This window comes from Microtus pennsylvanicus, chromosome 9, assembly GCF_037038515.1.
Source record: "Microtus pennsylvanicus isolate mMicPen1 chromosome 9, mMicPen1.hap1, whole genome shotgun sequence".
Lineage (NCBI taxonomy): Eukaryota > Metazoa > Chordata > Mammalia > Rodentia > Cricetidae > Microtus > Microtus pennsylvanicus.
Genome location: NC_134587.1, coordinates 45,670,297 through 45,697,370, shown reverse-complemented (window position 1 = coordinate 45,697,370; position 27,074 = coordinate 45,670,297). Strand labels below are relative to the sequence as shown.

The following is a 27,074-nucleotide window of genomic DNA, read 5'->3' as shown; positions in this document are numbered from 1 at the left end:
CTTGAATTTTGGGGTGCTGCGAGAGAGGGATGAGGTCTTCTCTCAGGAAGTGAGGACTTTAGCCCCAGGGCTGTTGGGGCGCACTTGTAATTCTTTGGGGACAGCTCAGATCCCCAATTTGAGGGGGGCTGCGGCGTTTAGTCCGCAGGAGGACGGCGGTGGGGGGATCATAAGGATACCACGAAGGGCCGGTTGCTGGGGACCTGTTTCTGTCCTGCTGCCCAGAGGAAACGGTTTCAAGAGGGGTTGGCTTCGTAGGACCCTTCGTTTTGGGGTATAAGTGGGTTAGCAAGCAGCTTGGTGTCTGGAAACGGTCCCACCCGAGGGCGGTCAGAGGACGCCAGGGCAACCCTCAGGCCGTCTCCGGGAAAAAGAGGCTGTTGGCCGAGGGACAAGGCCTGTTGCCCTGCCTTCCTCTGGACTGGAGCACCGGGGAAAGGCAGGGCATAGGCTGGCAGTGCAGTGGTCTGGATGGAGGTGGGGACGAAACCGCGGTTATTGCGCCGAAATATGCCCAAGACCAGTCATTCTCAGTGATGGATTCCAAAGTGCCCGCTCTACCTTTCTGAATTCCATTTGTGAAGGGTGTGGAGGAGAAAGTGTGGGGTGGTGTTGAGGTCCAAGATGAGGCCAAGAAATGTCATGTCAAAATAAAACAAGGTTACGGCAGTTAGGAACGCAGCACATCTTCCTTAATTTTCTCCTTTTGCTTCACTTATTTTTACATAACCATTTCTTAACTAAAGTATTCTGTTAATACTAGAATCCTGGGAGCACTGGCTCTTAAATCAGGAGAACTCATTTTGTAAACATCTTCTGTCAAAGGAATTCCCATTCATCCTGCTGTCAATGTCAGGTGACTGGCACGTGCAAATACCCATTTTGAAAGAATTAAATTAGCACATAGTTGTTTTTTTAATAAATATTTATTTATTATGTATACAATATTCTGTCTGTGTGTATGTCTGCAGGCCAGAAGAGGATACCAGACCTCATTACAGATGGTTGTGAGCCACCATGTGGTTGCTGGGAATTGAACTCAGGACCTTTGGAAGAGCAGGCAGTTAGCACATAGTTTGAAGCACTTGTACTAGCCTAGGTTAGGCAAAACTGTAGGCCTTTGGGTGTTCTTTTCTTATTTTTGCTTCCTTCAGTTTTGTTTGGTGGTTTTTGTTGTTGTTGTCGTTGTTGTTGTTATGGGGTGGGGACACCTCAGAAGTCACTTATTCATAGAGCAGGATGGGGTTAGGAATGAAGAACATACATGATTCTGAGTGGTTTGGGGGAGGGGGTAGACATTTCCTAGCCGTGCTGGTGATCTAAAGGGCAGGTGTCTGGGGCCAGAACCGCAGCATGGCTACTCTGCCTGCCTATCTTTTGGGAGAGGAAGACAGGAAGTCAAAGAAGCAGCCCTGGTGGCTCGCACTGTAGTCCCTACACTGGAGAGGCTGAGGCAGGAGGATTGTTTTGAGTTTACATCCAGCCTGGAATACACAGTGAATCCCCAGATCAGCTGGGTCTGCATGGCATGACCTTGTCTGAAAAAGCAAAGCAAAAAGCTACCGAGTATGTGATTCTGGTAAAATACTTGCCTGGCATGCGTGAGGTTCTGGGCGTTGGACCCAGTACCATAGGTAGAGAGAAAAAAGAGAGCGCTTGGGAAATGGGGAAATATTGTTAATGGCAAGAGATATGAAATGTTTGGGTTTGTTGTACTTGGTAGACTTATGCGTTTATGTACGGTCAATAACAAATTGGACAGCCATATTATATATGAAGTATGTGGCAATGAAAAAAGGTAGTTTCAGGTTTTTTTTTTCTGTTTTGTTTTTAGGGCATGCTGAGTGGAAGTGTTTGCCTTCAGATAGCTTATAGTTTAGTGGAGGGAATAGGTTGGCATATATGACATCCACTAAGAAAACTGGGTGCAAAATCTGTGTTTTAAGGCCAACATGTCCACTATCAGTTAATTTTTCTTTTTAGCAATTTTCTTTTTTATTATTTATTTAATCATTTTATGTATTTGAGTGCGCTGTCTGCGTGTATGCCAGAAGAGGTCATCAGATCCCACTGTAGATGGCTGTGAGCCACCATGTGGTTTTTGGGAATCAAACTCAGGACCTCTGGAAGAGCAGTCAGTGCTGTTAAGGGCTGAGCCATCTCTCCAGCCCCTAAATTTTATTACTATTATTTCTTAGCAGTTTTCAAGGAAAAAAAGAAAAGAAAGAAAGAGACAGAAAGCCAGCCCAGAGGAACGGAGGGGATCGGGGCTGAGGCAACCGTCTGTGGGTCCAGTGGCCAGAGCTTGGCGGTGTACAGTGCGCCTGGCGGCCAGGCTGCGGCCCTGATTAAGGGCTTTCCTTACATGGTGGCTTTGGGACCTTGCTCATGTGTAATGAGATAATGATGGGGTACTAAAGCCTCACTTGGCAGAATGACGCTTCTAGACGGAGTCGGTTTGGGTGGCCATGAGTGATTGGTGGCTGCCACTCTCGTCGACCTTCACTGATCTCAACAGATTTTATACAGTCTTGGGACTTTAGTGAAAATCCTCTGCCTTCAAATGCTCATTCTGCAGGAACAGCCCACTCTTAAGCCACATCCTGCTCTGCTAAAGAGTGAGACACTTTTCTTCTAGAAACCTCTTTGTGGCAGAAAGCAGTCGCCGTCTAGGTGAGCTGTGAGAAGCTGTAAAATGTCCGGAAGTTATAAAAATTAATGCAAAACTCATAGTTTATAACTGTTAGATTCATGTAGTTGAACATTAGGCCTTGTATTTTCATATTGGGAGTGTAATAAAGCCAGGCCTGCTAGTTCAGGTCCGGAATCCCAGCTAGTGGGAGGCTGAGATGGGAGGATGGAAAGTTCAAGGCCTGCCTGGGCAGCTTAGAGTAAAGTTTTATGTCAATAATCTTAGAACACAGAAAGGGGTGGAGACATAGCTCAGAGCTTGCATAGCATACATGGAGCCCTGAAGACAAAACAAAGAATAAATGCCAGTTTTAAATTTTATTTACTTAGTTTTGGTTTTGTTTTATTTAGTTTTGTTTTGTGTGAGACAGGGTCTAACTGTGTAGCCCTGGCTGACCTGGAGCTCACTATGTAGACAAACTGGCCTCAAACTCAGAGATTCTCCTTTCTCTGCCTCCTTAAAAGGCAGGTTTGATTCTTTTCTTTTCTTTTCTTTGGGGAGATTTTCAAGACAGGTTTTCTCTGTGTAGCCATGGATGTCCTGGATCTGTCTGGAGACCAGGCTGGCCTCAAACTCACAGAGATCTGCCTACCTCTGCCTCCCGAGTGCTGGGATTAAAGGCGTGCACCACCACTGCCCAGCTTAAATGACAGTTTTAAAATGATTAAGTTAAAGCTAAAACTTTAGCACAATGATAGGTTGCTTGGATAGCATGTGTGAAACCCTAGGTTTATCCCCAGTGTGACAAAGAAATCTTCCAGTAGTTGGCTTATAAAAATCATTTCTATAACTCTATGACATAGAACAACTGCTCAGTGCAAAACCCCAATACTCTGCGCAAGTCGCATTGTACAAGATGAAGGACAGCACTTACCTTCCCGACAGCTCTGCTATACAGGTTTTACCTCTAGCCTGGGACATTCTATATCTATGAATATATCGGTATCATCAACACAGAGCTGAGGTGTAGTGCATTGATGCAGGATTGCCTGGCATATGTGATGAGACCCTGAGCTACTTTGTTGAGATTGGGGTGTGTGTGTGTGTGTGTGTGTGTGTGTGTGTGCATGCGCGCGCGCGTGTCTTGTGGAGGCCAGAGGTCCCACACACTAGGAGTACAAGAGAGTACAAGCATTCACTACCATGCCAGGGTATGTTTGTTGTTTTAGGATGTTTTGCCTGCATGTATGTCTGTGTATCATTTGCATGCAGTTTCCACAGTGGCCAGAAGAGGGACAGCGGATTTCTAGAAACTGTGGTTACAGATGGCTGTGAGCTGCCTCCTGGATGCTAGCAACTAAACCCAGGTCTCTGTAAGAGCAGCCACTGCTACTGACCACTGAGATACACCTCCAGCCTTGACATCAGGCTTTTGTTTTTGTTTTGTGCATGTACTTTTTTGTTGTTGGTGGTGGTGGGTTTTTGGTTTTGGCTTTTTTTTTTCCCCAAGACAGTGTTTTTTGTGTGTGTGTAGCCCTGATTGTCCTGGAACTAGCTCTGCAGACCAGGCTGGCCTCAAACTCACATAGATCCACCTGTCTCTGCCTCCCTAGTGCTAGGATTAAAGGCGTGTGCTATTACTACCCAGCCAGGCTATTTTTTATGTGGGTACTGGGGGTTGTGATCTTTGTGGTGACATGTTGAGACTTCTTCCCTGCTCCAACTTGTTGCCACTGTGGTCACTCACTGGTGAAAGGACAAGAGTTTGTTACATTAGGGTGACTTTTTGTTATTGTTCCTGATTATTGGAAGACAATGACAGGTTACTGAGCCATCAGCTCACCTATTTTTTTTTCTTAAAGCTTTCTCGTTAGCGTGAAATATGAAAAAAATCATTGGAAAATTTAGCTTTCATCTTTACTCCGTCTGAGTTCGAAGCTGGCTCAGTGACAGGACCAGGTTTTGCTGTCTCCTGGTATCCTGTCAGCCATCTTTAATCTTCACTCAGTATCTCGCAAGGAATGAATTAGCCAAGTGTAAATGAAGAGAAACCCGAAAAGCACGCAGGCCAGCACACTAAGAAGCTACCTGCAGAGATCATGTGTGTTTTTTTTTCTAGCTGTGTTTTTAAGATAGTGCCAGGCTCATCACGTATACGGAAGTGCCGCCACTAACGTTGATGGTGGTGTATGCTTTTTATGAGGCAGCAACGTGAGCTGAACACTTGGGAAGCAGAGGCAGGTAGATCTCTGAGTTCCAGGCCAGCCAGAGCTACCTAGTGAGACTCCATCTTGGAAATGAGGTATCAGTGTCAGATGCTTCGAAAGACTTTCGGGGCAACTCAATAAAATTCTGTCTCTAAATAAAAAATACAAGAGGCTACAGATGTGGTCCAAAGGTAGAGAGCTTGTGCAGTGTATGCGAGGCCCTGGGCTCTATCTGCTGTCCTGGGAACAAGACCTGGCTTGATGTAGGCGCTTAATAAATATTTATTAAATGAGGGAGTGAATCCTTTCCCCCATTAGGGTTTAACATTTGATTGTGAAAATTCAAATCAACCTAATCACAATACTTTCCTGCATTTTGGCAAATGTGTACACACATAATGTATACACTAATATGTATATATTATATATAAAATTATATGTAACATGCATATATGTTATTATTTTGCATGTATGTTCATATATATTCCTAGATAACATAAAAAATGGGCTTTTCTAGGACAGTTTGGGATTCCCAGTAGAAGTGAGGAGGTGACACAGAGATTGTCGCTTCCCCCTGTGCCCTTTGTCCCACATGAACCAGTCTGGGCAACTTTTCGCTCTCATCCTCCACGTGCTTTGGCGCACACTTCCACTCCCACTATGCACGCACAACACAAACACACACACAGATATAAAAATTGCTTTGAAAAGCAGTTTCTTCTCTGTGGGTCAGAGCACTCGTGCCCAGAAGCTAAAGAAGTTACATTAGGACACTTTAGTTTTATTTATTTATTTATTTTCTGAGACAGACTTTCTCTGTAGCTTTGGAGCCTGTCCTGGAACTAGCCACCACCACCCGGCCACAGGAAACTTTATAATGTGTTAAGGTGTTAAACTAGGCAATGCTGATTCCTTTTCAGCTGGAAGTAGTGAGGATTAACAGTTTCTGGTTTGGGAGATGTGTGAACTTGACCTTCTGGGGAGTCACCCTGTGTTAGGAAAACCAGTAGGTCACTGCAGGTGTCCTGCAGTCTCCACCCAGCCATCAGGGAGATCCCGGGAGACTCACCTTGAGCAGAGATGGCCACCGTCTATCCCCACCTTGGCTCTCATCTTGCGTAGTCCTCGCTTGGGATGATGGTGTGTGATCAAGTCCTTGACTTAGAGGATGAGCAAAGCCCAGGGAGGCTGCTTGTCACACGCCCTGACACACTGCAGTGATCCCATTGTAACAATCCGAGATCAGGCAGATTGAGCCTCTTGTGGGTAAATGGCTCACCCAAGATCAGAGTCAGGGGTCCTGCTCTGCGGTACTCAGAAATGGTCTGATTGATTTATTTAGTCCTGAGAACAAACCTAGGCCTCTCACATACCAGGTAAGCTCTCTACTGAATCAGCCCTGGTGCCTCTCCTTCTTTAAATTAAAAAAGAAAGTTTATTTTCCATTTAGACTGTATTTCTCTGGGTATCCCTGGTTGTCCTGAAACTTATTCTGTAGACCAGCCTGGCCTCGAACTCACAGAGATATGTCTGCCTCTGCCTCCCAAGTGCTGGGATTAAAGGCGTGCACCACGACTGGGCTGGCTTTAACATTTTTATTTATTAATTTTGTATGCCTGTGGTATGGGGGTACACATGTACCCTGACAGGAGGGAGGTCAGATGACAGCTAGCTGAGGCTGGTTCTTTTCTTCCACAGAGTGGGTTCCTGGAATCAAATTGGGGGTCATTAACTTGGTGGCAGACTCCTTTCCCATGGAGCCATCTTACCAAACCAAAGGGTTTTTTGTTTTTGTTTTTTTTTCCCCTGAGACAGGGTTTCTCTGTAGCTTTGGTGCCTGTCCTGGAACTAGCTCTTGTAGATCAGGCTGGCCTTGAACTCACAGAAATCCACCTGCCTCTACCTCTGCCTCTCAAGTGCTGGTATTAAAGGCATGCACCCGCCACCACCACCCGACTTTTCTAAAGATTATTTTAAAGGCAAGCATTGGGGCTCACAACTGTAACCCCAGCACTCTAAAGTTGAGTCAAGAGGATCTCAGCAAGTTTGAGGTCAGTCTGGGCTACATAGCAAGATACACAAAAAACTAATTTTATTCTTTAAGCATTTTGTTTTGTTGTTTTTTTCTTTGTTTGAGTGTTTTAATATATAAATTTTCTTTTTTTGGTGTTGTTTTTTGTTTTGTTTTGAGGCAGGGTTTTTCTAGCTGTCTGGAACTCGTTCTGTAGACCAGGCTGGCCTCAAATTATATAGAAAATTTTAAATAAACTTTGTACCTAGTGTGCCCTCGTAGGGTCCTCAACAGTCTCAACTGAACGCTATAATGCCTTCCTGCTCCCTGGTTTTCTGGGGAACCATGTCTGGGCCGCATGTTCTCCCCACTGTTTAAAATATGGAAGAAGGAGAGCTAGAATTCATTAGGTATCTAGTGGCAATAAGCACCTCCTTGCTGAACCTAAGGAACTAGTTAGTTCCAGTTTCTAGATGAGGCTCGGGCTGGTGGAGCCACTCCCCACGCTCACCCCTGAGTGCTGCTCCCATGTAAATGAAACTTTCTCTTCCTGGCACCAAAGTCAGCCAGCAATAGTTCAAAGTTTGTTTCTGTCTGAATAGTCATGGTTCCCTGTCCCCCTTGCTCGCTCCTGTTTCCCTTGTCAGCCATACAGGCTTGGGTCCCTAAAACTTTTGTTTTGTTTTGGTGCTGGAGTTGAACCTAGGGCATGACACAAGGGGCTGTTGAGCTGGCTTAAAGGTTAAGACCACAGCTGTTCTTCCAGAGGACCTGGGTTCGAATCCCAGCACCCACCTGTTACTTCTGTTCTAGCAGAATCCAATGCACTCTTTGGATGCTGAGGGCATTTCTCATACATGGTGCACAGACACACATGCAGGCAAAGCAACTGTACACATAAAATAAATATTTTAAAAATCTTCTTCCACCAAAATTTATCCCCCCTCCTTTTATTTTCCTTTTAGAGTCTCAGTAAGATGTCTAGACTGACCTTGCGCTCTGGAGCCCAGCCTAGTTTTGTGTTTGAATCTTCTGCCTCGTCTCTCCCGCAGTTGTGATCACTGGGCTGTGCCTCAGGCCTGGCTCATGAAACGTTTGATGCTGCTGTCTTATTGAGAAGGTGTGGTTAGGCTAATTGCTGTGGACTACGGGCCCGGTAGACATGGCTGTGAATGGAAGCTGGCGGCTGTCAGTGGTCCAGCAATTCCTTCATTTTTCTTTTCTTTCTTTTTCTTTTTTCCTTCTCTTTTCTTTTTCCAAGGCAAGGTATCTCTATGTGGTAGCCTTGGCTACCCTGAAACTCACTCTGTAGACCAGGCTAGACTCGAACTCAGAGATCGGCCAGCCTCTGCTTCCTGAGTGTGTGTGCCACAACTTCTGGCTCCCCTCCTTTGTATTTGCTTGGTTTTTGGTGCTGGGAACAGAACTCAGGTGTTTTTCTTTTCCTAAAGATTCATTATTTTCTGTTTTATGTGTATGTGTGAGTGCCTGCCTACATGCGTGTGTTCCACGTGTGTGCTGGTACCCAAGCAGGGAGGCTAGAAGACAGTGTCAGATCTCCTGCAGCTGGAGTTGCAGGCAGTTGTGAGCAGGCTGGTGTAGGTGCCAGGTTCTTCTGCAAGAGCAGTTAAGCTCTCTCAGCTGAGCATCTTTGTATCCCCAGGAGCCAGGTTCTCATGAATGCCGGGGAAGTCTTAGCCCAGCATCCATCTCCCAAATACCACCCCCCCCATTTCAAGACATTAGTTCATATGGGTCTTAGCCAGAATAGTAGAAAGGTGTTGGTTTTTGGTTTGTTTTGGTAGGTATTTTGTTTGTTTTTCTAAGAAAGTATGTTTGAAAAGTATTTTTAACTAAATTGAGAAAGAATAAGAGGGAGAATAGCTATTGGCCACTTTGTGGGTATTCCGGATATCCTATGTAAGGCTTTCAAAGGTTCTATTTAGTCATTTGTTTGTTTGTTTTGGTGTGGTGTGGTGTGTGTGTGTGTGTGTGTGTGCACCTGTGTAGACAGAGGTTGACTTCATCTTGTTTTCCTCTGTCACCCTTATCTTTTTTTGTGTGAGGCAAGGTCTCTCGCTCACCCTGCAGCTCTCTTTCTGCTGGGTGGGCTGGCTGACACCTGTCTGACTCTGACACCTCTCACACCTCCCAGTGCTGACTTTTTCTCCTTGTGGAGTTTGAATGTGAGTCCTCAAGCTCTAGTGACTGGGCCACCACCCTCGTCCCTCAGTGTTTTGGTTCTTGAGGTAAAGATTTTTCAAACGCTTCCTCTACTCTCCATGGCAAAAAAGAAACATGGACCTTTAAAGGGAGCTGGTCCCCTTGGGCTTGTATTTATTTATGCCCAGCCCAAGTTGTGTGCAGGTTCCAGAGATGAGATGGCATTTCCCTGGGGAGAAATGGTGCATAGATCTCCCCCTGAGAGAGCAACACTGCAGAAGGGGCTGGTGACACCGGGCTGGTCATCTCCGTCCCTCGCTTTCTGACCTCTGCATTGTGGTGATGCTGTCCTTCCCGGGGAGGCACTGGGGCGAGTGCTCGCTTGCCTGTGCCGTGAGTCTGGTGCGAGCCAGAGAGTCAGTGGGAGCTATATTGAAGAGGAGGGCTATGGGAAGAAAAGCCCTGGTCCTTGGGCATGAACTAAGGACTCTTGATGCTAGCTGGTTTCACAAAGGCTTGGCATCACGGCACTCTGCCTTCCGGTTTTCACACAGACTCTTTGTCCTTTGATTTAAAATTGATTCTTTGTATGTGTTAACAATAAAATAAGACAACCTGATATTTGGCTGGGTGTGTTGGGTCACGCCCAGAGTCCCAGTACGTAGGAAGCAGAGTCTTGGAAGTTTAGGGTCTTCTCATCTACATATGAAGTTTGAGGTCAGCCCAACATAAAACTGTCTCAAAAACCGACAAACATAAAAACAAACAAGCAGGCCTGGAGGGATGGCTCAGCCGTTAAAGGCTAGGCTCACAACCAAAAATATAAAAACAAACAAGCAAACAACAAAACAAAAAAAAAAAACGCATCAAAACAAATTGATCTTTGAAAAATGCCTACAAGACACTGTTTTGTAAAGCAGTCTAGCTCTCAGGAGGTCATACTACAGTGTGTTTTCCTTTTTCTTTAAAGAAAAGAAAGAAACTGAGAGCCGGGCGATGGTGGCGCACGCCTTTAATCCCAGCACTCGGGAGGCAGAGGCAGGCGGATCTCTGTGAGTTCGAGACCAGCCTGGTCTACAGAGATAGTTCCAGGACAGGCTCCAAAGCCACAGAGAAACCCTATCTCGAAAAACCAAAAAAAAAAAAAAAAAAAAAAAAAACCAAGAAAGAAACTGAGCATGGTGGCATACGCCTTTAATCCAGCACTCAGGAGGCAGAGGCAGGCGGATCTCTTGAGTGCGAGGCCAGCCTGGTCTACAGAGCTAGTTCCAGGACAGCCAGGGCTACACAGACAAACCCTGGTGTGAAAAACCAAGGAAAAAAAAGACGATTAAAAAAAAAATAAGCCCTCGAAACACTATACTGTGGCTGCAGAGACAGCTCAGCTGGTAAGACTACTGACCATGCTTGCACAGGATTGGGGTTCGGTTTTCAGCACCCCAGCTGCCAACCAACTGTAACTCCATCCAGTTCCAGGGGATCCAAATCCTCTTCTGGCTTTTGGACACCTGCGCACATGGGGTGCACATACGCTCAGACACACACATAAAACAAATAAATAAAAACCCACTTGTACCGGCTGGTTTTGTGAGTCAGCTTGACACAAGCTAGAGTCATCAGAGAGCCTCAGCTGAGGAAAGGCCTCCATGAGATCCAGCTGTAAGGCATTTTCTCAATTAGTGATCAATGGGCGAGGGCCCAGCCCATTGTGGGTGGGGCCATCCCTGGGTTGCTGGTCCTGAGTTCTATAAAAAAGCAGGTTGACCAAGCCATGGGGAGCAAGTCAGTAAGGAGCACCCTTCCATGGCCTCTGCATCAGCTCCTGCCTCCAGGATCCTACCCTGTTTGAGTGCCTGTCCTGACTTCCTTCAGTGATGAACAGCAATGTTGAAGTGTAAGCCAAATAAACCCTTTCCTCCCCAACTTGCTTTTTGGTCATGGTGTTTTGTTAAAGCAATAGAAACCCTGACTAAGACACCACTGTCCTAAGGTTTACTGTATACTTGAGTCTACTAAATATATAATTTTAAGATATCCTAGAGTTTAATGGTTCTCTTGGGATATTTTTACCACTTTTTAAAGCAGATACTTAAGTCACATACTTTCTCCCCTCACAAAATTGGGTACTTGCCACTTGAGACATCTAATAAATTATTCTGCATATCAGCTTAGCTCAGGATCGATTTCTTCTCAACAAAAATAACTTAGATTTAAAAATATTTACTCCAAAAAAAAAGAAAAAAAAAGAAAAATATTTACTTTAGGAACGATGTATGTGGACATTCCTGTAAGTGTTTAGACAAAGATGTTTGGATTGCCTGGGTGTCTGTGAGTGTGTAAATAGAAATTTCACTGTGGCTCTGAATATTTTCAATCTCCTTTAATTGTGTGTTTTGGGGGGGCAGGAGCAGGGATGGTGTCTTCCTTTACTTCTTGCCCCCTTCTTCCTTGACACGGGGTCTCACTGTATCTGAAGCGCTTCACTTCTTAGGTCAGACTGGCTGGCCAGCAAACCCCTGAGATCTGTCTCCAGTATCAGGATGATAGGCACCTTTGGCCATGCCCAACCTCTGTGTGGGTCCTGGGGATTCAAACTCAGGTCTTCATGCGTGAATAGCGGCACTTCTAGCCTCCGAGACACTCCCCAGCCCGTGTGTGTGATGTTCTTAATTGTCATTATTATTCTGGACAAATGTCAGTGGGAAACAATGACACAACACCATGGACTGGAAAGAAAATGAAGACAACTGGCCATGTGCCAGGTGAGCGCAGCAGGGGTGGCAAGCGCGGGTGGCGTGGCGAGCGTGGGTGGTGTGGCCTTTGTGCAACTTACCTTCCATTCTATTTTTTGAGCTTCGAAGAGTATGGTTGGGGTTCTTGCTTTCCAGCGGTTTAGGGTGTGATAAGAAGGTAGGCAGGAAGTGACAGCAGGATGGGGGCTGGGGAGATGGCTCAGCAGTTAAGAGTACCGGCTGTCCTTGTTGAGGACCTGGCTTTGGTTCCCAGAATTCATTGTGTGCCGCTCACAACAAGCCCTGAGGAATCCGACACCCTCTTCTGTGCCCTGAAGACAGGCACTGCACACAGAAATTCAAATGAGAGGGCTTAGCTCTGTTGGGAAAGAGTTCCATCCGGGTAGAGTGCTGAGAAGTAGTCAAGGAAGCCTGGATCAGGTCGGGTGGAGACAAAACTACCTTTCCAGGAAAGAGGAAGCGAAAGACAAAAGATGAGTGAGGTGTGAGAGGACCCAGAGCTCTCCATTGAGCCAGGTGTGCGCCTGGGTTGTAGAAGGGGCCTGAGAAAGTGGCACAGCCCAAACCACTGTGGAATTGGCTTCCCCCTCAGAACAGGTCAGAAACACCTTCCAGCTGTAGGTAACTAGCCAGGTTCCTAGCCTTCGTCCTGATCAGTGGAACACAAAACTCAAACCAGGACTGGGAAGATGGCCCATTGAGGACCTGGGTTCGCATCCCCAGAATACAGGTAAAAAGCTAGGTGTGGCTGTACAGGGTTAGTGGCTGGGTGACAGGAAGATCACTGGGGTTTGCTGGCCACCAGCTGAGGGGCAGGTTTAGTGAGAGACATTGTCTTAAGGTCGAGAGTGATTGAATAGAACATCTCAGGTCCTCCTCTAGTCTCCATGCGAGCGCCTGCGCGCACACACACACACACACACACACACACACACGTGTGCACACACCATCCTCATATGAAACTGGCCATCGCTTCTCCCGTGCCTTCTGTATCTGTTCGGCCGGTAGGGTTACCAGCAATGGCTCCCCAGCTTTTCAGTCTACAGCTTGAGTATTTTCAGTTTGCCTGGAGGTGACTCATACTAACCAAATCCCCAAGGCTGATGAATAGCAGAATGCAAATTTGAAACTTCATGAGAAGTGGAGACTGGAGTTTCTCATTTGCTGGTCTGTACATTCCTTCCCCAGAGGCTAATCTATGTGGAAAATGAGATTCTATATTGAGTTTCCTGGAGAGCGTAAAGTCCAACCAGGATCGGATGAGTTTAATGGCTAGTGACAGCAAGCTGTGGATGCTGGAGGAGCCAGTGTCGGTGGGTGGGGTGAGGGGTGGGGGTGGAGCTAGCAATGGGAGAGAAGAGAGGCTGAGGGCTACAGTAAACCCACCACCTCTCATTCAAGCTCTATTCGATCCCGTATCTCCCAGATTAGGTCCAGCATCCGGACCTTCTGACCTGCTCCAGCATTTCCCATGCTGACAGAGTACAGAACCTACAGATTGACCCCCCTTTTTTTAAAAAAAAGATATTTTATTATATTTGTTTTTTTTTTTAAGACAAGATTTCATGATGTGAAATGTGAGCCTTGACTGGCCTCAAACTCATGGAAATTCTCCTGCCTCTGCTTCCTGAGTGCTGAAATAAAAGGCATATGGAACCAAAGCCTATTTGAGTATCTTACTTTTTTTTTTTTCTCAAGGAAGCATCTCTCTGGGTTTCTTCTCTGACAGTCCTGGAACTCGACTCTGTAGACCAGGCTGACCTCCAACTCACAGACCTCTGCCTGCCTCTGCCTCCCGAGTGCTGGGTTAGGAGAGTGTGCACCAAGAGGTAAATGAAGGTCAGAGGACAGCCTGTGGGAGTCAGCGCTCCCTCCACTGTGTTTACACTGGAGACTGAACTCGGGTGGGTGGGTGAGTGGACTCTGTGGCAAGCACTTGTTCCCCAGATTTTTTCACCAGTTCCTTCTCATTCTTTAGCCTTGAACTTTGGGTCCTCCTGCTTTGGCCGCCCAAATATTGGAATTACAGGAGGAAGCTGCAATGTCTGATTGCTTGTCTTGTTCTTTACAACAAATTTAAAACCTACAAAGGGCTGCAGAGATGGCTCAGTGGTTAAGAGTTCTAGCTTCTCTTGGGAAGGATGTGGGTTCAGTTCCCAGCACTCACAGGCAGCTAGCTAGCCGCTGTCTGCAACTCGGGTTCCAGGGGATCTGAGAGCACCAGGCACACACAGAGAGCCATGCAGGCAAAGCACCATACATGTAACAATGAGTAATAATTTATTTTTTTATTGGTTTTCTGAGACAGGTTTTGTGTGTGTGTGTGTGCGCGCGCACGCGCGCACGCGCGCGCGCATCCCTAGCTGTCCTGGAAGTCGCTCTGTAGACCAGATTGGCCTCAAACTCAGAAATCCACCTGCCTCTTTCTCCCAAGTGTTGGGATTAAAGGCACTTGCCACCATTCAGGACTAATAAAATAATTTTAAAGAGTCTAGCTGGGCGGTGGTGGCGCACACCTTTAATCCCAGCACTCGGGAGGCAGAGGCAGGCGGATCTCTGTGAGTTCGAGGCCAGCCTGGTCTACAAGAGCTAGTTCCAGGACAGGAACCAAAAAGCAACAGAGAAACCCTGACTCGAAAAATAAAAAAAAAAAAAAAAAGTCTAGCAATATCTTAGGGCTAATTTACCCTTTTTTTAAAGAGTGGGCGCGGCCTCACACTTGTGATCCTCTTGAGTCAGCCTTCCAAGCATCTTCCATGAACATATGTAAAGTCTTTTTTTTTTTTTTATTTTTCAAGACAGGGTTTCTCTGTGGCTTTGGAGCCTGTCCTGGAACTTGTTCTGTAGACCAGGCTGGCCTCGAACTCACAGAGATCCGCCTGCCTCTGCCTCCCGAGTGCTGGGATTAAAGGCGTGCGCCACCATCAAGTCTTTTCTGTTCCTTGTGGCAGAGTATCATTGAAAGATTACTGCGGGTACCATAGCGGGTGAGGAACACGGGCGGGAAACAGAATACGCCATGCAGAGAGTGCTTGGGTATGGAGAGTTTATTTAGAGGGCATTGGGAGGGCATGGGGATGAGAAAGAGAAAAACAGAGAGAGAGAGAGAGAGAGAGAGAGAGAGAGAGAGAGAGAGAGAGAGAGAGAGAGAGAGAGAGAGAGAGAGAAAGGGAGACTGGGGATGGGCGGCACCTATGTCATGGGGATTCTACTTTGCAGAGATGTCCACAGAGCTGTCTCTGTCCCATGGGCTCATTTTACAATGTGACCTACAGACCCTCCCCTTGAGTGCTGCCCTGGGCCTTGTGTCCCTTCCCTGGACAGGAGTGCAGACAGATCTCTGGGACTGTTACTGATGAGGATGAGCGCTGGGAGTAACACCATATGATTTCCGAGGCAGGACGATAAAGAGGGTATCTCCTTTGGCTTGGTTGGTTTGGACTGCTTTTTGTTTGGTTGGGTTTTTCTGTTTTGTTTTGGTAGGTGTTTGTCATTTGTTTGAGACAAGGTCTCATTGTGTAGTTCTGGCTGGCCTGGAACTCGGAGATCCATTCACCTGCCTCTGCCTCCTGGGCTGGGATCAAAGGTGTGCTCCACCATATCTGGCTGCTTTTTGTGTTTTTGTTTTTTGTTGTGGAGTTTTGTTGGTGGTGGTCTTTTTTTTTTTTGAGACAAGTGTTAGAAATATTAATATTAGCTCCCTGATGATGCAAAAATTCCCAATCAAACCAAATCAAAACAAGCCAAATTAAAAAATATCCAGGTTTAATGGTAGATCCGCGCTCTCAGGTGGCCCTGAGGAGAACCGAGGAAGCCGCACCCAGGAGGGGGAAAGGGAGACCGCGTGTTCTTCCTTGGGGGGGGGGGGATCACTTAAGTACCCAGGGGAGTGGTCCTGACCCCACCCCCAGGGAGGGGTCAGGACCTGGCCTGATGGGATTTGAAGTCCAGACCAGGCCTGGGGGCTGGGATAGATGCAAGGAACTGGGACCTACGTTCCCAACTTAACAACAAGGTCTTACTCTGTAGGTTAAACTGGCCTAGAACTTTCTATGCAGCCTAGGATGGCCTTGAACTTGTGGCCTCAGTGTCTTGCATGGTTTGGATTCCACACCTAGGTAATTATTATTGTTGCTATTATTGTCATTGTTATTATGACAAGCCGTTTGCAGACAGTGTGCGGTCTTGCTCAACGACGTGGGTCTGGAGCCAGGTCTCAGGGCTCCTCTCCAGTTACAAACTTGCTGAGTCATTTTGGACCGGCCATTCTACCTCGGTTCCTTCCTCTGTGACGGTGTCAGATCGGAAACAGGCCTGCCTGAGAGCTTTCCCAACATCACTTGGTACCTGTGGCTCCTCCCAGCTTTTCTTACCCCGCCCCCTACCCTAAGCCTCTCCCTCCCTGGGGCCTTAGTCTAACTCAGCCCTTTTGACTGCACACTCTCTTGGTCTCTTGGCTTGTTCTTGCCCTGTTGGTTCATTTGTTTCTCTCTCCTCTCTCGATATATTCCTGTCCCCTCTTCTCATAGCTTGGTCTATTCTGCTGGCCATGTTCAGTCTGGACTCTTTCAGATGCATCTGGCTGTGCATCCCCTCATTTCTTTTTCATCTTTTTATTATTTTTTTTTTTTTTTGAGACAGGGTTTCTGCAGCTTTGGAGCCTGTACGGAACTAGCTTTTGTAGATCTCTGCCTCCCAAGTGCTAGAATTAAAGGCATGCACCACCACCACCTGGCTAGATTTTTTTGTTGTTGTTTATTTGTTTATTTATATGTATACAGTGTTCTGTCAGAATGTATGCCTGCACACTAGAAGAGGGCACCAGATCTCATTGTAGGTGGTTGTGAGCCACCATGTGGTTGCTGGGAATTGAACTCAGGACCTCTGGAAGAGTAGCTTTTTAACCTCTGAGCCACCTCTCCAACCCCTGCAGCTCCTCATTTTTACAATAAAAACCTTCTCCTCAACTATACCCTGGCCTGGTCATGTGTACCAGACTTTCTTTTGGGTTACCAACCAGCTCCCAAATCATGACATGGAGGCTTCTTACTAGTTATGAATGCTCAACCCTAGCTTAGGCTTGTTTCTTGCTGACTCTTATAAAAACCTGTTTCTCTTCATCTGTGTTTTACCTCAGGGCTTTTTACCTTTCTGTGCATCCTACTTCCCTGATTCTTTTTTTTTTTTTTTTGGGTTTTTCGAGACAGGATTTCTCTGTGGCTTTGGAGCCTGTCCTGGAACTAGCTCTGTAGACCAGGCTGGTCTCGAATTCACAGAGATCCGCCTGCCTCTGCCTCCCGAGTGCTGGGATTAAAGGCGTGTGCCACCATCGCCCGGCTACTTCCCTGATTCTTATATCTGGTTAGCAGCTGCCTGGCTTCCTAGACTCTTAGATTCCTCCCAAAGCCTAGATTCCTCCTCCTCCTTATTCTCTCTGCCTGCCAGCCCCTCCTATCCTTCTCCTGCCTACTTATTGGTCATTCAGCTCTTTATTAGACCAATCAAGTGCCTTAGGCAGGCAAGGTGGAAGAGCAACACATCTATACATAATTAAACATACATCCCTACCTTGTTAAACAAATGCAGCGGAGGGGGCTGGAGAGATGGCTCAGCGGTTAAGAGCATTGCCTGCTCTTCCAAACATCCTGAGTTCAATTCCCGGCAACCACATGGTGGCTTACAACCATCTGTAATGAGTTCTGGTGCCCTCTTCTGGCCTGCAGACATACACACAGACAGAATATTGTATCCATAATGAATAAGTAAATAAATATTTAAAAAAAATGTGGCGGAAACAAATGTAGCACATCTTCACATAAAGTAATGCTCCTTAGCATAAACACATCCTTGCCCAGTTAAAATTACATTTCACAACAGTCATGTCCCTGTTTTCATTCAGTCTCATATCTGTGACGGAAAACTGCTGCAGCAGGATAGAGGGTCTTGCTAGCAAGAGTTGGGGCAAACAGGCTCAAAGCAGCTTCCCTCCTCCGTGCCCTTCTGTCTAGATTGCCACCAGAAAGGGCCACCCACATTCAGAATGCATCTTCCTGATTCAAAAAAAGGTATAATCTAGGAAATCCCTCTCTGGAGTGCATAGCATCTTGGGTTTTAGTTGATTCCAGAGGCGGTCAAGTTGACAGCTAAGATTAGCCATCAGTAGTGGTGTTTGTTGGAACAAGCTGGGCCACCAGTGATCCCCTTGTGTGTTTGGCTCAGTTCTAGTCAGCAAACTTGGGGGGACTAGCCAGCCTCAGATTCCTCCACCTGAATGTTCAAAAGTTTCAGAACCAGGGGTCAGAGAGTTGGCTCAGCAGTTAAGAGCCCTGGCTGTCTTATAGAAGGCCTGGGTTTAGTTCCCAGCACCCACATGGTGGCTTGCAACTGCCTATAACTTTAGCTGTCTGGGATTTAACACCCTGTTCTGGCCTCTGAGGACATTCACAGACATGTGGTGCACACACACACTAACACACAAGTATATAAAATACATAAACATTTTAAAGTTGAGAGCTCAGCTCCCCAAAGCTTGATCAAGTCCTGATTCACAGTGTGTGGCTAGGCATTCCATGTGGGTTATGATGGTTGTAACAGCCTCTGAAGCTGCAAACTCTCCTTAGAACTTTTATGCTCCGTTCCCACACTGCACCTCAAAGAAACGCCAATAACATTAATAGGGGGTTGCAGATGTCTGACCCTTGCTCAGCGGGACATAAATAGAGTCATTAGCTGTGTTCCGTAGGCTGTTAGGGTTCCTGAAGGCCTTAGGTATCCTGGGTGTGACTCTTTAGGCAAAAGTACCCGGTCTGTTTTGCCAAGTCAGACTTTTTGGTTGGGATGGGAAGATAGCTTAGCCAATTATGTGCTTGCCTTGCAAGCACTGAGGACTTGGCTTTGGATCCCCAGCACCACGTGAAAGCTGGGCATGGTGGTGGAGCTTGCAGCCCCAACACTATGGAGACAGGAGGACCCCAGGGGCTTGCTGTCACGCCATCCAGGTTCAGCGAGAGGCCTTGTCCCACAAACGAGGTGTTGTCAACATGGCTGCCAAGCCTGATGAACCTACTGAGTTCTGTCCCTGAAACCGACATGGCGGGAGGAATAAAGGGCTCTCACAGGTTTTCCTCTGGCTTTTACATGCATGTGAAACATACACACCATACCACACATATATTACACACAAACACACACCCCACATACAGATACCACACACATACATGTCACACACACCACACCACACATATGCAAAACACATACCACACACACACCACACACACACCACACATATGCAAAACACATACCACACACACACCACACACACACCACACATATGCAAAACACATACCACACACACACCACACACACACCACACATATGCAAAACACATACCACACACACACCACACACACACCACACATATGCAAAACACATACCACACACACACCACACACACACCACACATATGCAAAACACATACCACACACACACCACACACACACCACACATATGCAAAACACATACCACACACACATACCACACACACACCACACACACACCACACACCATACACACCACACACACACCACACACATACCACACACCATACACACCACACACACCACACATATGCAAAACACATACCACACACATACCACACACACCCCATACACACCACACACACATACCACACACACCCCACACACACCCCACACACATACCACACATACACCACACACATACCACACGCCATACACAACACAACACAACACACACACATACCACACACAAACTACATACACCACACATACCACACACCATATACACCACACACACACAAACATACCACAACACACCACATACACATACCACACACAAACTACATACACCACACACGCACACCACACACACACACACACACACGCAAGTTTTTGGCCGAGCGGCCTGAAAGGTTACTGCCTTTTCGTTGCTTTAGTAGGTCAGGAAATAGACAAGAAAAATAAAAAGCATCAATCTGGAAAAGCTTACCAGCAGCGGGCCTGGCTTGATAGTAGCCATCACACCTGCTAGAAGCATCTTCTGGCTTCTTCGGGTGTTGGAACACTGGGGATTGTCTGAGAAAGTGGACTGTGCAAACAAGCAGATGGAGAAGAAAACCTGGAGCAGGAAGTGGTGGGGAACTGCCATTCTAGCCCCTGGGGGATGGAGGCCAGCCTTGGCTACAATAGTCCCTTCAAGGCTAGCCTGGGCTTACAAGAGATCTACCTTGGAAGAGGAGGAGCAGGAGGAGGATGGCGACCTAGAGAGACACCACTGAAAGCAGTCAGGCGGGGGAGAAACCACTTTGGATAACTCTAAGCAGATCCATCAACCTGAAGAACCAGGCTCTGTTTCCTTCAAACTATTGTTTGGTCATGAAATCATGACTGAAAACCTAAACAGTTAAGTGTGCAGAGAAGAGTCTCCACGGCAGTACCCAGTGGATCTCCTCACGCGTGCAGGTCTATAAAAAGATTTGCTTATTTAAAAATAAACAATGTTTGTTTGTGGTATGGACGCACCCCCACTCACATGCTTGGAATGAAGGGGCTGGACCACAGCTGCAGATGTAAGCCCAGCTAATACTCATTTCAAGCCCAGGAAGGAGGCATGGTTAAGGATCCCGGCTACTGAGGCTGAGGCAGGCTGGTCACCTGCGCCCATGGGTTCAGGGTCAGTCTAAATAGCACTGCAGGGCCCAGTGCGAAATCTGCACTTGTTGTGATCCTTTGGTGTGGCAGAGACCAGAGTAACCTCACAGAGGAGAGGATGTTATTTTGCACACCGAATGCTCAGCCCATCCATGGGTTCTTGTCTGTCAATCACCACGAATATGTTGCTGAGACACCTTTTTGGTTAGACCCAGGCAGACACTCAGCTAGGACCCTTTTTAGAAAGTGTCCTTTAAGTGGTGGGTGTACAGTTCTAGCATTTCAGGACAGTTGGTCTACATAGCTAGAATCTGTCTCAAAAATTAATGTTTCTTTAAAACAATAGTGGGTGACTAGTCATACATACATACGTGCTTATGCATGTGCGTGAGTCCGTGCACACGCATGCACACAAATATCTTTTCTTTTTTTTTCTTTTTGGTTTTTTGAGGCAGGGTTTCTCTGTAGCTTTGGAGCCAGTCCTGAACTCGCTCTGTAGACCAGGCTGGCCTCAAACTCACAGAGATCCGCCTAACTCTGCCTCCCGAGTGCTGGAATGAAAGTTGTGTGCCACCACCACCTGACCCTGTTTTTTTTCTTTTATGGCTCCTAGATTTTGCATGGATGGATGGATGAAATCTTGTATGTTTATGTGACCTAAAAGCAGAAGTGAAGCTGCCTTAGGAGGAGGAAGGGGACTCACCAGAGGGGTGAGGTTAAGGAGGTGAGACTCTGGGCCTTGGGATGTATCAGGCAGTGCACGCTTCTATGGAATACTTGTTAAAGTACTAGTAAAAAAAAATAATAAAGTACTAGTAAAAACTTTATTATTTCTTATTATCATGGATGTGAAGACTATAGGCAGGTTAGATCTGAAGAAGGTTCCCAGACACAAACGCAGCGCAGAGAGCCCTGCCAAGACCCCTTCAGAGGTGCAGACCAAAGCCACTTGCCTTGGACTGTGTGAGGGACTGACATCAGGAAAAGCATAGGAAACTGCCGATCCCGGGAGGATAAACCATGTGGTGTCTCCGTGCAGTGGGATATTTTCCAGCCGTAACAATATCGATGTGCTGGCCTGTGCTAGGACTCAGGTGAACCCTGGCAGTGAGATGGGTAAGGGGGTGGAGCCAGGCGTGGTGTACAGATCTTTCTAGATAAAACAGGAAGAGCAGGTAAGTCTATGGAGAGCTAATTCAGACTGGTGGTTGTCAGGCCCAGAGGCTGGAGAGTAGGAAAGGACTGCTTCATGGCACATGGTGTGTATGAGAGAAATGTTATGGAACCAAGCTTGTGAATATAGTAAACACCACTGAACCATTTGCTTCAGAATGGTGAGTTCAAGCCAAGTGTGGTGGCACAAACCTGCGATCCCAGCTACTGAGGCACAGAGGCAAGGGGATCTGAACTGGTTAACCTTCTGTTACTGGGATAATTATCTTGACCAAAGCAACTTAGGGAAGAAAGAGATTTTTTATTCACTATGGACCTTGCTCTGACTTCACAGAGATCCACCTGCCTTTGCCTCCAGGGTTCTGGGATAAACTGGGAAGAAAAGTGAATAACACCATAGTAGGCTAGAAGAAAGAGTGTATTTTGGCTTAAGGTTCCAAAAGGAGAATCAGCTAGAGAGGCAAGGCATGCTGGCCGAGGCTGGGAGCCGATTGATCACGTCTTTATACATACAGGAAGCAGAAAGGAGACAGGAAGAGGAGGAAGGCTACAAAACAGTAAAGCCCGGCCCCAGTCACGGACTTCCTCTATCTAGGCTGTACCCCATAAAGGCTCCATAACCTCCCCCAAAGAGTGCCACTATCTAGGGATCAAATACATGACCCAATGGCGGACATGTCTCTTTCAAACCATCACAGGGCCATTAGTTCAAAGCCTGTCTAGGCCACATAAGAGAGTTGCAGGCCAGTCTGTGAAACTTAGTAAGATCTTATCTCAAAATACAAATAAAAAACAGGACCGGGGTAGTCAGGCATAGTCGTGCATGTCTGAACTCCCAGGCTTGGGAGGTGGAGACCAGAGGAGCCAGAGTTTTTGGTTCTCTTCAGCTCCATAGCTAGTCTGGGGACGCTTTAGACTCAGGAGATCTTGTCTCAAACAAACAAACAAAAGCTCCAAAGATTAAAAGGAAATAGGGTTGGGAGTGCAGCCCAGGGGTCTGACATTTGCCTAGTTTCTTCAGTGCTACGAAAATAGGCGAGAGTCAGCAAGGTGGCTTGGGTGGTAAAGATGATTGCTGTCAAACCTGCTGTCCTGAGTTTGAGCCCCTGGACCCACCTGATGGAAGGAGAGAGCATAATCTCACACGTTGTCCTCAGATCTTCACATGAGCACTGTGGCACACCCACAAACACACACAGTGAATAAAGAAAACGTAACATAAAATTTAGAAATAAACCAGGCCAGGGTGTTCATTCCTGTAATTCACATTGGGGAAGTGGAATCAGAAGGGCAACCTGGCCGACCTGGCCAACTAGGCCAGCCAAAAGCCCCTGCCTCTGTAAAAATAAAATCCCAAGTGGGAAGTGGTCAGGGAAGTCACCTGACGGTAGCCCCTGGCCTCCTCCACACACACCCACACACACATGCATGCGCACACACATACACCCACACACATGCACGCACACACAAATATGCATGCACACACATAAAGATCGCTTGTCGTGGGGCATCTTGCTCATGGCTATAATGACAAATGCTAATCTGAGAAGCTCCTCGGTCTTCAGAAATTAAGAGCCAAGGTGAATGCCCCGGAGACCGGGCTCATCTTCAGCTGGAGGAGGAGTCATTCGAATTCCTCCCGGGTGCTGGAAGAACCGCCTCCCTGTTTAGTCTCCTTAATGAAGGACTGGGGACTCTTGTTGCTAAACAGGTTGGGAGGGCCTAGCAGGTGCTGTTTAAGAAAACACACGTAGCTGGACTAAACACAAGGACTTACTCTCCATGGAAATTAATTTCTACCAAATCAGCTGTTAATTGATCTACTAGCACCAGCATTTGGTGGCTCCCAGTCCTCTCAGATCACTTGGGCGGTGGGAGCTAGAGCTGCAGATGATGGCATTCCTGGTATGTCTGGGATGGCATTCTTGTACCTTGCTGTCATCACAGTGCGTGACCCTGGATAACTATTTGGTTCTGTTTTAAGACCACTACAGTTCGAAGGGCTAGACACACCACCCAGTTTGCCTTTGGGACAGTTCAATTCCACCAGCACGTGATTGTGCAAGGCCCTCAGCTGAGCGCTGTGGGAATCCCCAGGGAACTGCCGAACACCTGTTTTCAGATTCTCTTGTATGACATTTCTGGAAATTACAGTCATGATTTTCACTACCAAAAACCCATCTATTCTAGTTTTGAATGTCTAGTTGTATGTTATATCAAAAATACACTGGAGAAAATAGCCAGTAGTTTATGTTATTTTAGAGGTATTTTCTTTGGGTTTTTTGTTGGGTTTTTTTTTTCTGTTTTTCCTTGGAAGGGATCAAACCTAGGACCTCTCCAAGGCTGGGAAGTGATCTACCCAACCTACTTATTGCTTTTCTATTTTTATCTTTATTTAAGTAGAATTTATTTATTTTGGTTTTTTGAGACAGGGTTTCTCAGTAGCTATGGAGCCAGTCCTGGAACTCTGTAGACCAGGCTGGCCTTGAACTCAGAGATCTGCCTGTCTCTGCCCGCCTGAGTGCTGGGATTAATGACACGCACCACCACTGTCCCGTTCTATTTTTGTTTTTTTTTTAATTGTTATAATTTTATCTCGTTTTTTTGGGGGGGATTTGTTTTGTTTTGTTTTGTTTTGTTTGAGGCCAGGTCTCCAAAGATGGCCTTGAACTCCTGATCCTCCTGCTCCCATCTCTAGGCTCATAGATTTGCAGGTCTACAAGAGTACTGAGCCGCTGAGCCATTTCTGTAGCCCAGCAGGTCCCTGTCCATCAAGCCGGAGTGAGTAGTTACCCTTTGGCTGTTTCTGGACCAGGCTTTCCTCTTCCTCTCTGGTCTAGCAAGCATTGCCACTTGAGAACAGCAACACAATCATTGTAAAACTTCTATTTCTGCCCCACTTAAACTGCCCTGCGCTAACATGAAACTAGAAGCATGGAGAAGTGAGCTATACCACAGGTTAGCAGTGGGCACAGGAGGCAAGGGTGCTCTGCCAGCTCAGCAGGGGTGCGGTCCAGCTGGAGCAGAGGGTTCCCTGCACTGCCTCTGAATGCCTTCCCAGATGCACAGGGGGTGGAGGCTCAAGGACTTTGGAACGCTGCCGTTTTTTCAAGTGGCAGTCTGCTTTTAGCCCTTCATCCCTGGGCTACAGGAACACCAAGGGAATGCAAACTAAGATGGGCAGATGCCAGCTCAGTCAGACTCTGTGCTGATGTCCTCTGTCGGGGAAACAGACTCAGACTCCTATCAGACACACACAGAGTCCCGCTTGTTTATCCAAAAACGATAAACAAAACCGGGGAAGGAAGGAGCTCGTCTGAGTTTGATCACCTAGCATGCACAGCTCCCTGACTTGCGTGGGCATGGGGCTGCATGTGTGTAACTAAATCTCTTTAAAAAAACAAAATACAGGTACCTACTGATTATATTGCTGAGGGTGACCTTGAACTCTCGATTCTCCTGTACCTGAGTGCTGGGACTACACGCACCCTCCACCGTGCCTGGTTTATGGAGTGCCAAGGATTGAATTAGGGGCTTTGTGACTGGTGGGCAACCACTCTACCAATTGACCTACATCCCAGGCCAAAGTAGCTGGCTTTTTTTTTTTTCCTTCCGGTTTTTGGTTTTTGAAGACTGGGTTTCTCTGTAGATTTGGAGCCTGTCCTGGAACTAGCTCTTGTAGACCAGGCTGGGCTCGAACTCACAGAGATCCACCTGCCTCTGCCTCTCACGTGCTGGGATTAAAGGCACGTGCCACCACCACCAAGGCCTTTGTTTTTGTTTTGTGTGTAGGAGGGGAGTGCATGTCGCTTGTGTGTTAGTGTGGAGGTCAGAGGACAACTTGTGGGAATCGGTTCTGTTCTTCTACCATGTGGGTCTTGGGATTGAACTCGGATTGTCAGGCCTGGCAGCAAGTTCCTTCCCTACTGAGCCATCTCGCTGGTCCACACAGTACCTATTCGGGTGTATTGTTGATGTACTGTTGGCATGGAAATGGACGTGGCACTCGTCTGTGGGACAGACTCACTCCATTGGTATGGTTTGTGTCACACTAAGCATTGATTCATGGGACTTCCCCTCTTAGTATTCAGATTGGGAGCTGCGGAGAAAACCTAACACCAGCCCAGCAGCTTCGAAGAGACTTGCAGTGTTGTTCCCCGAATCTCGCTAGCTCTGTAGCAGCGGTTGCTTTGTTTTTAATCTGTTGAGGTCTTGTGAAAACAGCTCCGTGTTTATGTAGATAAAGTCAGCATTGTGTCCATCTGACCACTTGAAAATCTTGAGCTTTCTTCTGTCTGGCAGGCCACCCCTTCAAAGATCAAAATAAACAGGAAAATAAGCCGGCGGGATAGACAGTTTCCTTCCAGTTAGCGCCTGCCAAGTCAGAATTTACAAGGCAGATTTGGGCTCCAGATGGAGCGGCCATGATGATCTGTTTGGAAACATCCCTCACTAATGTGTGCTAAACATCAGAACAAATTACAAAACTTATCATAAAAAAATATTTACTGAGACAGGGTCTTATTGTGTACCCCTGACTGTTCTAGAACTTGCTATATAGACCAAGCCGGCTCTGAATGTACAGAGAGCCACCTGCCTCTGTCTCCAGAGTGCTGGGATTAAAAAGGTGTGTCCTAAAATATTTTCTGAATTCACATGCACCACAGGTCACTGTCAAAACCAGGAAGACCAGATATGAAAATAGTTCAGATTGCCACATTTATCCAGAAAGATTACTTTGGCTAGCTCCCATTGCCTTGTCTCTAGGGAAAAACAGAATGATTTAGCTCAGATTGATTTCAAACTCACTATGTACCAAGGCTGACCAGGAACTTTTGATCTTCCTGGTGCTAGAATTATGGGCTTTGCCACCACACCAGGGTTAGGAGACAGTGGAGTGGGACCTGAGACTGTGCTGTCTTGGAACTCACTCTGTAGACCAGGCTGGCCTCTTGCACATGCAAAGCAATTTATTAACAGAAAATAATTTGAAAAGTCCTGTTCACAGTTGGCAACCACGACGAACCCCCCTTCCTTCAGGTGCTGTCAGAGGGGATGGGGGTGACATCCTCAATCCTCTCAATCTTCATCCCTGAGCAAGCAAGAGCTCTGAGGGCTAACTGGGCTCCAGGTCCAGGGGTCTTGGTCCTGTTTCCTCTGTGGCGCGGAGTTTGGTATGCAGGACAGTAATGCCCAGCTCCTTGCACCTCTGGGCTACATCCTGGGCAGCCAACATGGCTGCATACGGAAAGGACTTTACCTTCATTCCACCGGTCCCTGGCAGATAGTTTCCTTGCCAGAAAGATCGGTAACATGGACAAAGGTGTCACTGAATGATGCAAAAATATGGCAGACACCAAATACATTTTCTCCTTCAGCCACTTGAGGCCCAAGGCTGATGACTTGTTCTTCCTTCTTTTCCCTCCCCTTGCAAGGTGCTATCTCTGA

At 46.9% G+C, this 27,074-nt stretch overlaps 1 protein-coding gene and 1 pseudogene across 22 annotated transcripts in view; one reads left to right on the top strand and one right to left on the bottom strand.

Moving 5' to 3' along the window:
• Positions 1–27,074, top strand: part of Fnbp1 (formin binding protein 1) — a 125,786-nt gene that overhangs the window by 581 nt on the left and 98,131 nt on the right. The gene's annotated exons all lie outside the window — the stretch shown is intronic.
• Positions 237–27,074, bottom strand: LOC142856681 (small ribosomal subunit protein uS11-like; annotated as a pseudogene).